This window comes from Puntigrus tetrazona, chromosome 14, assembly GCF_018831695.1.
Source record: "Puntigrus tetrazona isolate hp1 chromosome 14, ASM1883169v1, whole genome shotgun sequence".
Lineage (NCBI taxonomy): Eukaryota > Metazoa > Chordata > Actinopteri > Cypriniformes > Cyprinidae > Puntigrus > Puntigrus tetrazona.
In genome coordinates this window covers 6713355-6726187 of record NC_056712.1, presented here as the reverse complement: position 1 = coordinate 6726187, position 12833 = coordinate 6713355, and the positions used below count along the sequence as shown (strand labels likewise).

General features: G+C 39.0%; 1 pseudogene; it reads right to left on the bottom strand.

Annotated features, from left to right (window-relative positions):
* Positions 1–490: 490 nt before the first annotated feature.
* Positions 491–12589, bottom strand: LOC122357336 (annotated as a pseudogene).
* Positions 12590–12833: the final 244 nt, after the last annotated feature.

Sequence of the window (12833 nt, the reverse complement as noted above, 5' to 3'; positions counted from 1 at the left end):
GTCAGATGTTCTTGGTCATTCTTGAGCAGTTCTCCTTGGTGGTTGAATGCTGCTTGAAGGCTTGAATCTTCCACTGGATTCGGGGTAGGCAAAGTATTATGTAACAAAAACACGGAGGCTGTGTTAGAATCCATTTGAGGAGGCATAAACGGGTAGGCAGGCAGAAGGTCAAAACCAGAACAGCGATCCAATAGGGCAGACAAAACAAAAGGGCAAATCCAAAGAACAAGAAATAGGCAGACATGCAATGATCATACACAGGATAGCAATAGTCAATTGTAGAATGCTCTGTAAGGCAGGTTAACTGGCAATACTTTGCATTGTCTCTACGGGTGGCCTTTAGTTATAAAGGCCTCCAAACAGGAAATGAGAGCAGAGGATGAGCCCAGCTAGTACTCGAGTGAGGGCACCCTTTGCTGGCTAGGGGTTACAATATTCTCTGTTCTGGGTTAAACAAAAATAATACAGAAAAGCGGAATTTGTATGTTTTATAATTTATTAATTTTTGCTATATAACAGTATGTCTGCTTTACAGCTCTGATACTCAAATCAATGTGCTGTGCAATTCACAGAATTAGAACAGCAAGCTTAATGTAGCATCTGAAATATATTGATTTGAAATTGATAATTTGTTGGTTTCTTCCTTTCTCTCATTCTTTGGTGGCATAGAAAAGCCCCAGCGTTGGTCTCCAGTCTTGCAGCGCTGCAGTTTTTCTGTCCATCCGTTTACAACGGCATCATAGTCTTCCTGGGAGAACTCCTGTGGGAGACAGAGATTACAAGAGTACACGGTAAGCTGCTTCCTTTCCAACAATATTCATGCAAACTTCACCCAAAAATGAAAAATGTACTCACCCTCAGGTCATTCAAGATGTAGATGAGTTTGTTTCTTCATAAGAGATTTGAAATGTATCGTTACATCACTTGCTCACCAGTGGATCCTCTGAAGTGAATGGGTGCCGTCAGAATAAATGTCTTTAAGGCATTTTTAACTGTTGCTTCTGGATAAAATATGTGTCATCTCTTCATAATATATATGAATTGTGATGATTTTCTCTCATGATGACGGCACCCATCCATTGCAGAGCATCTCCTGTTGAGCAGGTAATTTCTTCCCATGAACAAATAAACTCATCTACGTCATGGATGGCTTGCATTGAAAGGTTGGGAGCATTAGCATTTTTGGGTGAACTACTTCTTAGATGAAAGTGAAACATGTCTTCAATACCTTTGATTAAAAAGGGAAAATATTTCCTTCAATAGCATGCAAAATGTGAGGTTGTAAATGTAATGCAGACGTCACATGAGCAGGAGTGTGTGTTTACCTGTATAAACTCATCTTTCATCTCCTCGGCTCTCTGCAGTTCAGCCTTTATGACTTGAATAAATTGCTCTGTTCTGTCCTCAGCACGAACATTCCTGAATCCCACCTCAATCAGGAACTAAAAACACACACACAAACAAACACACTTTGGCCCTGTGCCAGCTTTGTTGGCATATCCAGCGTTGACTGATATTAGTATTAAATAACAGATCAATAATAAACTTCAGTGAAAAGAAGCTTTAATGGTACACTATGATTTTATGTGGTCTGTACTTCTCCGTATCTCTGAGGTGTGTAGAGGATATATCCCCGCTGGTTGATGTAATCCTGAAACGCTGGAGACCAAGGCTTCTCTCCACAGCAGTAGTCACTGATCAGAAGTTTCCCGCCTGGCTTCAGCCATGACTGAAACACACACATTAAAAGTACGGTTTACCTCAAAATACATATTCTTTTATCAGGTACTTCTAAGACAATATCTCATTCGTCCAGTAGAGGGCAGAACATGCTAATTTTTTGCTCTTATTTCCTGAGAATTGTTTCCTCGTCAGTAATTGTTTACTGCACATCACTGCATTTGCCTACTTGGTTCGAATCCTCAGTAGTTCAGCACAAATGCAAAGGCTTGTTTTATAAGGCATACATAAGCGCACTCATTTGAGACTTCGTAAAAAAATACAAAGAAGGCTCAAGGTGAAGTTAAAACCACATACCCAAACACCTACACAGATATACTGACTGGAACAGCTACCCAATGACAGTATATTTACATCTACAACACAGATCATCATTTGTATATCCTCTCACACACACTTGCTCACACATACAAATATACAGTATGCTACTTCTGTGACAGGCATTAAAATAATGCACACATGCAGGCTTTTACCGGTGAAAACACTCACATAAAACTTTCTGAAGAGGTCAGGTTTGTCCCTGATATGCAGAATCGTGTCTCTGCTGTAAACCACATCAAACACGGCATCAGGAAACCTTCTTTTTGTGGCATCTGACACCTCAAACTGCACCTGCAGAGGAAGGACAGACTTTATCAGGAAGTGCTGACAGTCTCTGAACTTTCTCAGAATGCAGCTCTGTTCATTCTCAAAGCTATGTGAAGCTACTAGTTGATGTATTTTGCTATGTATGTCGCTAGAATTTTCTTGGTGCTTGTCAGGGTGTTGCTATGCTAGATTAACATAGATTGTTGCTATAAAATTATGGTTATGGCTACTGTGGTACCTGATCTGTTTTGAGCAGTTTGATGGGTTTTGCTATGTGGTTGCCAGGGTGTTGCTATGCAATTTCTAGGTTGTTATAGGTGGTTTCTACAGTGTTGATGTGTAGTTACTGAGCTGCTCTGAGCAGTTTGATGGGTTTTGCCACATACATTTGCTTTGGGGTTGCTATAGTGATCTGGGTGGTTACCACGGTGATGTTATGTCATTGCAAAACTATTCTGAGGTGTTGCTTTTGCTATGGAGTTACAAGTTTGTTATGGTTGGTTGTCAGTGTTTTAATGCAGTTGCAAAGCTGTTCTGAGTAGTTTGCTGCATTTTATATGGTTACCAGGGTATTGTGAGTGGTTGCCAGGGTGTTGCTTGGTTTTTCATGAAAAACTCAACATACTAATAGCACTTTCTCCTTGATGGCTCTCTCCATCGCGATCTCCACCATGTTTAATGACAGGTCCATGCCCAGAACCTCCACCCCAAAGGTCTGTCATTAAAAAAATTATTCAGTAAATTAGCAATTAATCATATCACAGTAATCATACAACTTTGAATGATCATGTAAATGTGCTCAGAATGAACCACACCAAAACAGAAAAAACTGAATTCATGTATGATAATATTTAATTGTTTTAATGATCTTGAGAAATACACAATTAAAGAAATAATTCACCCAAAAATTAAAATTCTGTCATAATTTCCTCTAATTCCTTTGTTCTGCTGAACACAAAGGAAGATATTTTAAAGAAAGTTTGTAACCAGGCTGTTTTGAGTCACCACTGAGTTCCATAGTACTCCACAGAATTTTAATTTTTGGGTGAACTATTGCTTTAAGGAAGGTAAAACATGTTCTGAAGCAACACATAAATCCATAACCTGTCAACCTTTGGCTCACCTTGGCCATGTAGAAATCTCCACCTCCAATCCCACAACCCACATCAAGAACCTTCTGTCCGGCAGTCAAGTTCAGCGTATCAACCAACTCCTAATATTATCAAAGACATTGAGAGAAAACAAACTATTAATTATTCACTAAAATGACATTAACAGTGAGAATTAAGAGATCGGTAGTTCTCCACTGCTGAGATATGAGCCAAAAGAGATGAATCCTCAGAACAGAAATAAAATATATTAATTAATGATTCTTCTAGAATCTAGATGATAGGTTCGAAAACACTATTAATTCGTTCAGGAAGGTACAAAATAGGTGTCCACCTGTATGAATGAATGAGTCATTAAATGATTTATTTCACTGATTTATTAAAAAATGCATATTCATTTCTCTGACGAAACAAGCATCTTTACCAATGAGCCCATGACTCATTCATTTGCGATGCACTCTAAAACATTGATTCATAAAAATTATTATTTTTTTAAAAAACATACTAGTTTACGAAACAAGTGATATACTGTTCGTATTAACAATTTTTTTTATAGCATAGTTCATGTGACTTAATAATTATACGTTCAGGTGGAAATCAGTGAACTGAACGATTTGTTCTAAATCAACTTTCACTTATTCACTGAACTGCTGGACTGTTATTATTATGTAGCCTAACTTATATTCTTACACTCTCAGAAAAAAGCTAGTCTACAAAAGCTACTGAGGCAGTATCTTAAATGCTAACAATTTAAGTACTATTAGCCTACTTTTTCGGTATTATTATTTTAAGTATCTTAATGTTATTAATATGAATCTTTCAGGGGTATTAAAGGTAAAAGTATTTTTTGAAAAGGTAGATTGTAATTAATAAAAATAATTCTTCTTTCTTTGCATTTTTAATAAAGATGAATAAAGACGATGCATGATGCTCCAAATTCTGCATCCCTGACCCTGGTCGTGTTGAATCCACCTGTGCTGACATCTCCTGATCCGAACATCTTCTCATAACGTAAGATTTCTCTTCTGGCGTACTGCTGGTTATCCAAAAAATCCTTGAATGTGGAAAAGCCACCCTCATGCTGCTGTACAACATCACATGAACTTTCTGCATGAGCCAGCACAACTGGTTGTAGTAGTTCTTCATCTAAGACAAAGAATTTCCATTTCAGTTTATTATACTGAGTTCACGTCCTTAAAATAGTTTGCTGACTAACTGGTTTACCTTCACATAGGTCTGAAGTGTCTTATGGAGCACCATGTCAAACCCATAGCATTTCTTCTCTGTCTGATCTGATTCATCCAGCAAGAGTAAAGTCATGAGGTGGTTGTAGCAAGCAGGGCTTCTGTAGTGCGCGGGGTTAAAATCTAGCTTGAAATCACCTGTGGACATCAAAAAGACATTGAAATGTATAGAAAAACTTTTACAATAATAAATAATCTTCATTTGTCATGGTGTGGCTCAGGGAGGAGGACTCGGTGAGAATATAACTTTTAACCTTCTACACACTAACAAATAATACTGCTACAGGCAGGCAGGCAGACAGAATAACCACACTTAACTAGGATGCTAAGATGAGCTATGATGAAGACGATGCTATTGTGATGAAGACCAGACGAAGAACACTCAACAAACAAGAACTTATATACACAAAAGAAATTAACTAAATTAACTGAACACACGTGAACCTAATGACACAATCAACGGAAGACAGAAAGTAGGTCACAACGAGCACATGGAACATCAAAACAGTCCAAATACGTAACATTACACCCCCCTCCTGGGAAGGTGCATCCTCCCAATGAAAACAGAAACGGAAAAACGGGAATTTGGGAGGAGGTTCTGGTGGAGGACGGGCCGTCAGGAGGGGGGTTGCAAATAGGGACAAACACAGAGTCCAGGGAGGAACGGACGGAGGGAGGAGCCAGGAGGAAATCCGTGGGATCCAGAGCACAGACCAGAAGATCCACGGTGGAGCCAACGGAGGGAGGAGCCATGGAAGAGGAATGGCCATCGACTGCATGGGGCCGACCGGCGGCGGGAGCTGGTGGACTGATGGGCCACGGTGGAGAGGAGGGAGCTAGGAGCCATGGGGATCCGGGGTCTACGGGCGATGTGGAAGTCCTCGGAGGTTGGACAACGAGGTGAGGATCCTACACCATCGATGATGATGGTGACAGGCAGACCCATGCCGAGCCCCAGCACCAGATGATAAAATGAGGGTGAGCATAAGGGCTGCTGAGAGACATTGACAGCGGCGGGATATGGTGGGAGGGTGGGTAAACTTTGTGCGCAGTCACTGGCGCGCTGGAGGCACCAGCACTGGAGGGGCCGCTGGAGGGGCGATCACTGGAGGACGCCCTTGGGGTACAGTCTCTGGAGGGCGCCCTTGAGGTACAGTCTCTGGAGGGCACCCCTGAGGTAGGGACTCAGGACGCTTGATGGGCCAGCAGGGATTCAGGATTCCTGGACGAAACCAGCAGGAACTCGGGACACTGGGCTGACTCCGAATGCATAAAGAACCTGCACAGCTGGTTCGATTGATTACTACCGAATATTAATGAGATTGCAATTAAGGCTTTGACTCGCAGATTGTGTGAGCTCTCCATGCAGGGGCATTTGATGCTCAACGGATGAAGGCTCCTGCAATGATGCAATTTAATGTGAATGCACGCCCAAAACAAGCAGCAGTGTCTAAAGTCTGTTTCTATTGTGGAAAACCTAGGCATTTCGCCAAGAATTGTCGAAAAAAAGACTCTGGAGAAAAACAGGAGAAAAAAAGGAGGATTGGATGGTTTCAGGCCCCGGCCTGAAGTCCCAAACCCTCAGCAGCAGAAACAAAACCTGCAATATCCCACAGGTTGGAATCCCCGCTAGGAGTCAGCCCTCTCATAATGCATATTCAGTGATCTTTATTAAATACCCTATGTAAATGGCGGATTGGTGGTTGTCACTTTAAATTTGCTTTACGCATTGAAAGGGGGGGGTAAGGCAGGTGGTCAGATCAACAGAACAGCGAAGATTCATGTTTCTCCAAAGTTTATAGGGATAAAATTTTGGGTTTTTTTACAGTGAAAGGGGCCTTTAATTTCATTTGATTTCAACTTAGTATCCTTTGGTAGAGCGGAGCAAGGTATGTAAAGTTGACCTATATTTTGTATTTTGTCATTTCTTCAAGTTCATATGAGCTCTGCTTTATTTAATTGTTTCTACCGTCTTTATTATTTAAATAGTTATTTTTCATGTTTCTTTGCAAACGTGAACTTTATTTATCCTATTTGTCTGTATATGTATTCATTTGTTTTCATTGTTTCTTTGTGTAGTTTCACAGTGCTGTGCAACTAAGATTTGAGAGCGCTCTTCAAGGCGGAATAAAGAGAGAACTTGAAGCACCCGTCAGAAACTCTCTGTCTCTCTTGTTTGTGAGAACCAAAGGGCAACTACACCCTAATACTCCGTCAGTTTTGCCTTTCATTGAATTGTTCGATGTGAGATGACACCAACACTACCGGTGATGTCTAAAGATGATCTCTCTTTGTTTAAAATGCATGCATTTGCAATAATACCTGATGCTCTGTGTTGCTTTTTGGAACGAGATTTGCTGCATAAACTTGGTGCTCATATTACATTTGACAATAATTCTCTGCAACTCATGTTTCCTCCTGTCTATTCTCTCACTGTCAATGCAGGAAGTGCTCCTTTGGAGGACACAGCTGCATCTGCAGCCATACTGGAACTGACTGCTGTTAACCCTCGACTATGGGTGGCGCATAAAGACAAAGCAGGCCTTATTAATGCTACAAGGCTACTCTGCTCAAATGCACACCAATTTATTGTAAACAATACCCTCTCTCCAAGGAAAAGGAAGATGGAATTCAGCCTGTTATTGAACAGTTACTGGCTCAAGGCATTCTGATTCATACTCATTCACCCTACAATATGCCAATTAATCCAATTAAAAGGCTAATGGTTCTTGGCGATTAACACAGGATTTAAGAAAAATTTATGACTTGATTAAGCCATTAGCTCCTATTGTACCTGATGTGCATACAATACTTAATTCTATTCATCGTACATCCTGAAACGCAGCCACTGTTTGCATTCACCTTTGACCACACCCAATATACATTTCAGTGACTCCCCATGGGTCTGACTGATGCGCCCTCCTGGTTCTCCGCAGCAGTGCACGAGACGCTCAAGGATGCACAACTACCTCCAGACACCTATTTGCTGCAGTATGTGGATGACCTGTTAGTTATCGGAGCCTCTGAGGTCTCATGTGCTGCTGCCTCCACCATTGTATGCAATATTTTAGCAGAGGTCGGTTTTAAGGCATCCAAAGAGTTCAAAGGAGGGTCAAATATCTTGGACATGAACTGTTGCAAGACACAATAAAACTGTCTGAAGAGCACATCAAGGCCATTGCTACATATATAAGCATCCTTCTATGAAGAAGCAAATGCAAAGCTTCTTGGGCCTAGTGAAGTATTGCAGAGCGTGGGTGCCAAATTGTTCCATGTATGACAAAATCCTGAGAGCGGCCACCTTACAGGACTCTGATGACATTACATGGACGACTAAAATGGACCACACATTCAGTCACTTGCAAGCTTCCTTGAATAAGCCACCTGCTCTTGGCTTATGTGCATATGGCTCAGGAACATGGGGGTAATTTTCTGTGGCATATTTGTCAAAAACATTGGATTCCTTGGCAAAGGGGCTTGTTTGCGTGCAGTGGCTGCTACAGTGATCATGGTACAGGACGCAGAGCATATTGTTCTATCACATCCATTGACTGTACATACTTCCCATCAGGTAGGCGCTATTATGCAAAACATTTCTACTCAGCATATGACTGCTCAAAGCTTTCAGGTTACTTAAGTAATACTATTAGCAATGCTACTGCTAATTTAACCCTGAAACCAACCTCTATTGTCCACTGTCCTACTTTATGTTTGCATAAATTGTTAACACAGGGTAAATTTGAGGAGACGGATCACGACTGCCTGACCAGGATTCAAGTTTCTATGGCTTGCAGGCCAGATGTGTCTGCATCTGTCCTGGAGGAGAGAATCATTGGTATGTAGATGGATCATGCTATAAACCAAATGATAACGAATACTGGTGTGCCTACTCAATTGCTGAATTACTTGATCGCATAATTGAGGCGTACGTGTGGTGGCGGAGTTAATTCATGCAGCTCAGCTACCATCCAAACTGGCTGTGATAAAGGTAGCTGGGCATGCATCGGGAGATTCAGATAAGGCAAAAGGAAACAGATTATCAGATGAAGTAGCAAAGTGGGCAGCCAAAGAGGTAATATTAAGTCCACATGTAGACAAAGCAGGCACAGATGTGCTTATGATGTCTTTGTGTTAACTGATGATTTGGATATTAAGCTGTTACAGGCTAACCCTACAAAAGCTGATTTAACAAATGAGCAAATGAGGTGAAACCGGGTCCAATAAAATCACATTTTTAACTTATTTTAAACAAAAGTAATGAAAAAAATAAATAAAACACAACAAAATCATAAAATAAATTCTAAATATAATTAAAAATAAATATAAAATGTAAAAAAATATAATAGCATTTCAATTATGCTAAATGCTACACTATATGAAAGAAAAAATCTCTAGTAATTGTTAACAAAATGCAATTACTCAATTTGGATTAGATTTTTTGACAAATTATTTAATAATAATATATAATAATAATAATAATAATAATAAATCAGTGCCATTAAAGTGTCAGATTACAGGGTGTTGTTTCTCTAACCTGACTGGTAAAAGCAGGACTCTCTGAAGAACAGGTATCCTCCTGGGCGGAGCCACGTGAGAACTTCTCAGCCAATGACTTCAGCTCCTGGTCACTCAGATACATCAACAGCCAACTACAGAAGACCATGTCAAAACTGAAACAGAAAATGTCAGAGAGATGAAGTGAAAATCAAATGAGATGGGCTGCATCCTCTTAGATCTTTTATACCCAATGAAACTGAAATCGAATATTAATAATCATCTAAAAAAAACTTTTCTGTTATAAAGAAACTTTTGTGGAAAGATTCCACAGATGTGAAATGCTCTTCATGGAGCCCTCAGTGCTAATAAAGAAGCTTTATATCGAAGAGTAAAGCTGTTAACTCTTAATACGCTAACAGTTGGCATACTGTATTCACATTTACTATTTACTTTTTTTCTAGGAAAATGGATTAAAATACTCAATATCAGGGTGTATCCAAAAATTTTGCTAGTCAGTGCTTTGTAAAATGAGAATCATAGCAGTGACACTCTTAGCCTATTTGCCTAAAAAATGTCTTTATCTAGGCAAAAGGTTAATCCAAGATACACTGGCAACTCTAACAACGGGAAAAGACAAGAAAATAACTAAACTAAGAAAACCGAGACCAGACACAAGACTATGAAAACATGAAACGGGCCCCGTAAAGCAGCTATCACTAGTAGAGGTAAATAAGTAGAAAAATGCTGAAGACTAAACAGAAAATAAACACTAAACAATGCTCTGCGGTAAGTGAGAGTGAGTCAGTGCTTAAAAAGCGTGTGTGTGACTGGATGCAGCTGTGTAATCAGACTGAATGCCGGTGAAACCAATATGTGTGAAGGCGTCTGGGAGACGGAGTCCAGGGTGGTGTACAACAGTCTGGGTGGTGTGAAAGTCAATATGATGGAATAATGACATCTTGAGGTGAACACAGAAGTTCATAGACCAAATTCATGACATCTGGAGACTCTAGGTATATTGGTAAATGGTGGCACTATAAAGTGTTTCTAATGCTTTTATTCTTGGTCTAACACCTAACTATTAATTTTAAGTCGTATGCCATTAATATATCGGTCCAACTTTATATTAGGTGGCCTTAACTACTATTTACCCACATTTAAATTATAATCTGGTACAATGCACTTAATTTGTACCTACAAGTTTCACTTATATTTAAAAAAAAAAATACCTATATGTAGTTACATCTGTTATAATTTTTGTAATAACATAATTACATTGTTGACCTATCCCATACACCTTAACTAACCATTAAACCTACTATTATCACCAAACCTGTTTCTAAATTTAATAATCTTGTTGCTAATCACACCTTAATTTTGTGATTTCTAAATTATTGCATCATCCTTCTCATGGGTACTTAATAATTTTCATATTTAAATGATAATTACATTCAAAATGAATAGCAGTTGTTGAAATTGACGTGGTTTAGTATTGGTAAAATCAGAATATTGGCTGGCCTAATAATCCTGCACACACTGTAGCTGTGTTTATGTGGCTGAATATACACAAGTACCTGTGTTTAGGAAGTCCAGCTTTGTGACATCAGCTTGGATGAATTCAGCGTGGCCCAGGTGACTGTTGTCCTTTCTGTTCTTTTCCACAAACTTCTCCATGAAATCCACAGCAGTCACGTGACGAGCCTTGCCAATGAGGTGACGCGTGAAACGACTGAAAAGAGGTCATAATAACAATTCAGCAAATAAAGCAATAAAAGCTTAGTACTGGCCAAAGAAACAGATCACCTGACCATTTGACCATTGATTAGTTTCCACAAGATTTTCACTGAGACATATAATTACATTGCGGCATATAATTATATACTACAGTGAGTATTATTTAATTAATGCTCCTTGTTGTAAGGAAGGCACAAAGGTTGAGTTGGAATCCATGCACAGAAGTTTAATAAGGGCAAGGCGATGCACAGAGTGATAGGCGGGCAGAGAGTCAGCAACAAATAAAGCAGTCCGCTCAGTTAATAAATACAGAGGAATATCCAGAGGCAATAGGCAGGCAATAGGTCAAAACCAGAATACAGTCCAATCAGGCAAACAATACAAGAATCAAAAACACAGTTTACAGATATGGTAATGGTAATGGTAATGGTAATGTAATAGTAATGGCCATGGCATGATGTATTAGAAGCAGAGAGAGTGCTAGAACTCCGGTGAGAGCTCCCTCTGCTGGCTAGATGTTACACTTGTTTGACATGTTTGAATCTTCTACCTTGTTGAATCTCACATAAGGTAAAAATTAATTGGTTTAGTTATTTTCAATTAATGTAAATGCCTATGTTTCCATGAAATGATCTTGCAATTTTATAGTGCTGTTTGTATATATTATATATATCTTAAATATATCCTAAATAATAAGTATGTTCATACTATGGTAATGTACAACGATTTCATTTCTAACATTAAATCTATTTTTTTAATAACATTATTATCTTTATGCAAATGTGATCACTGACCCGATTCCAGCACCGAGTTCCAGCACATCAGAACCAGCCAGAGGAGAAGCAGGGACAGAATCTCTGGCAGCTCGTGTTGGGTCAGTTCTGAGCGTTTGAATCTAGCATCATCTCCTCTACTGTTGCAGACTTGGAGCATTCTCTTCCAGAACTCGTCATCATGTTTCGCTCGGTTTCTGTGGGAGACAAATCCCGTCAGAGTAAGGACACTGAGGATATTTCTGTTTCTATAGATTTTCTACTCATAGTTACTTTTACAAAAACCTAGTACTCTATTAAAAAAAAGAGGTTTCATGTTTTGAAAAAAGAAAAAAAAAGTTAAGTAACACATTGAATTAAATATATAATTCTGAAGTAGTTTTGTAGATTAGGTTTATTTTGAGTGGTTTATATTGCATAATTCTTATGTGTAAAATAAGTGATAATTTCCTTTTTTTATGATTTATATGTTCTCTTAATGACATGTTCTCCAGACATCTGACCATCTCCTATATACTGTATTATATTGCATTATATTGTATTATTACAAAAAAACAACATTATTTTAAAGTTCTATTCTGTAAAGCTAAACTGAGAAATGTCTGAATAAGAAACAATAAAGATACAAGCAATATTTGACAAAATACTGCATTGAGGAAAGAAAATGTTCTCACCTGACATCAGTATTTAAAACCCATAATTAAACTATAATGATCTAATTACAAACTCATGTAACTCCAAAGTGAGTTATGTGTAATGACAAGTTATTCAAGTTTCATTTCTTCATCTCAATGTTGACATAGGAAAAAAATGTCCATGTGTTTTTGTCCTACCTTCTTCCATTATCAGTGAAATAGAATAAAATCACAAAACGGAATATCCAGATCAAATCAAACTCTTTAGCACCAGAACAGTTTGATCTCAGTCAGTCTCTTTAACTAGTCACCACGCGCTGTCCTGTCGGTCTATATTACTCAGGACTGGATGTGTGCATTCCTCCAGGCATCATTTACAGACGGTTAGAGAGGGAGCGTCAAACCGGAATAACACCATATTCTTACAGTTTCTGATTGAGAAATGAGAAGAGAGAGAGACGCCCTACATGCTCCTCCTCGGTCCAGAATCCAGATGCCCTGGTCGAAGGTTTA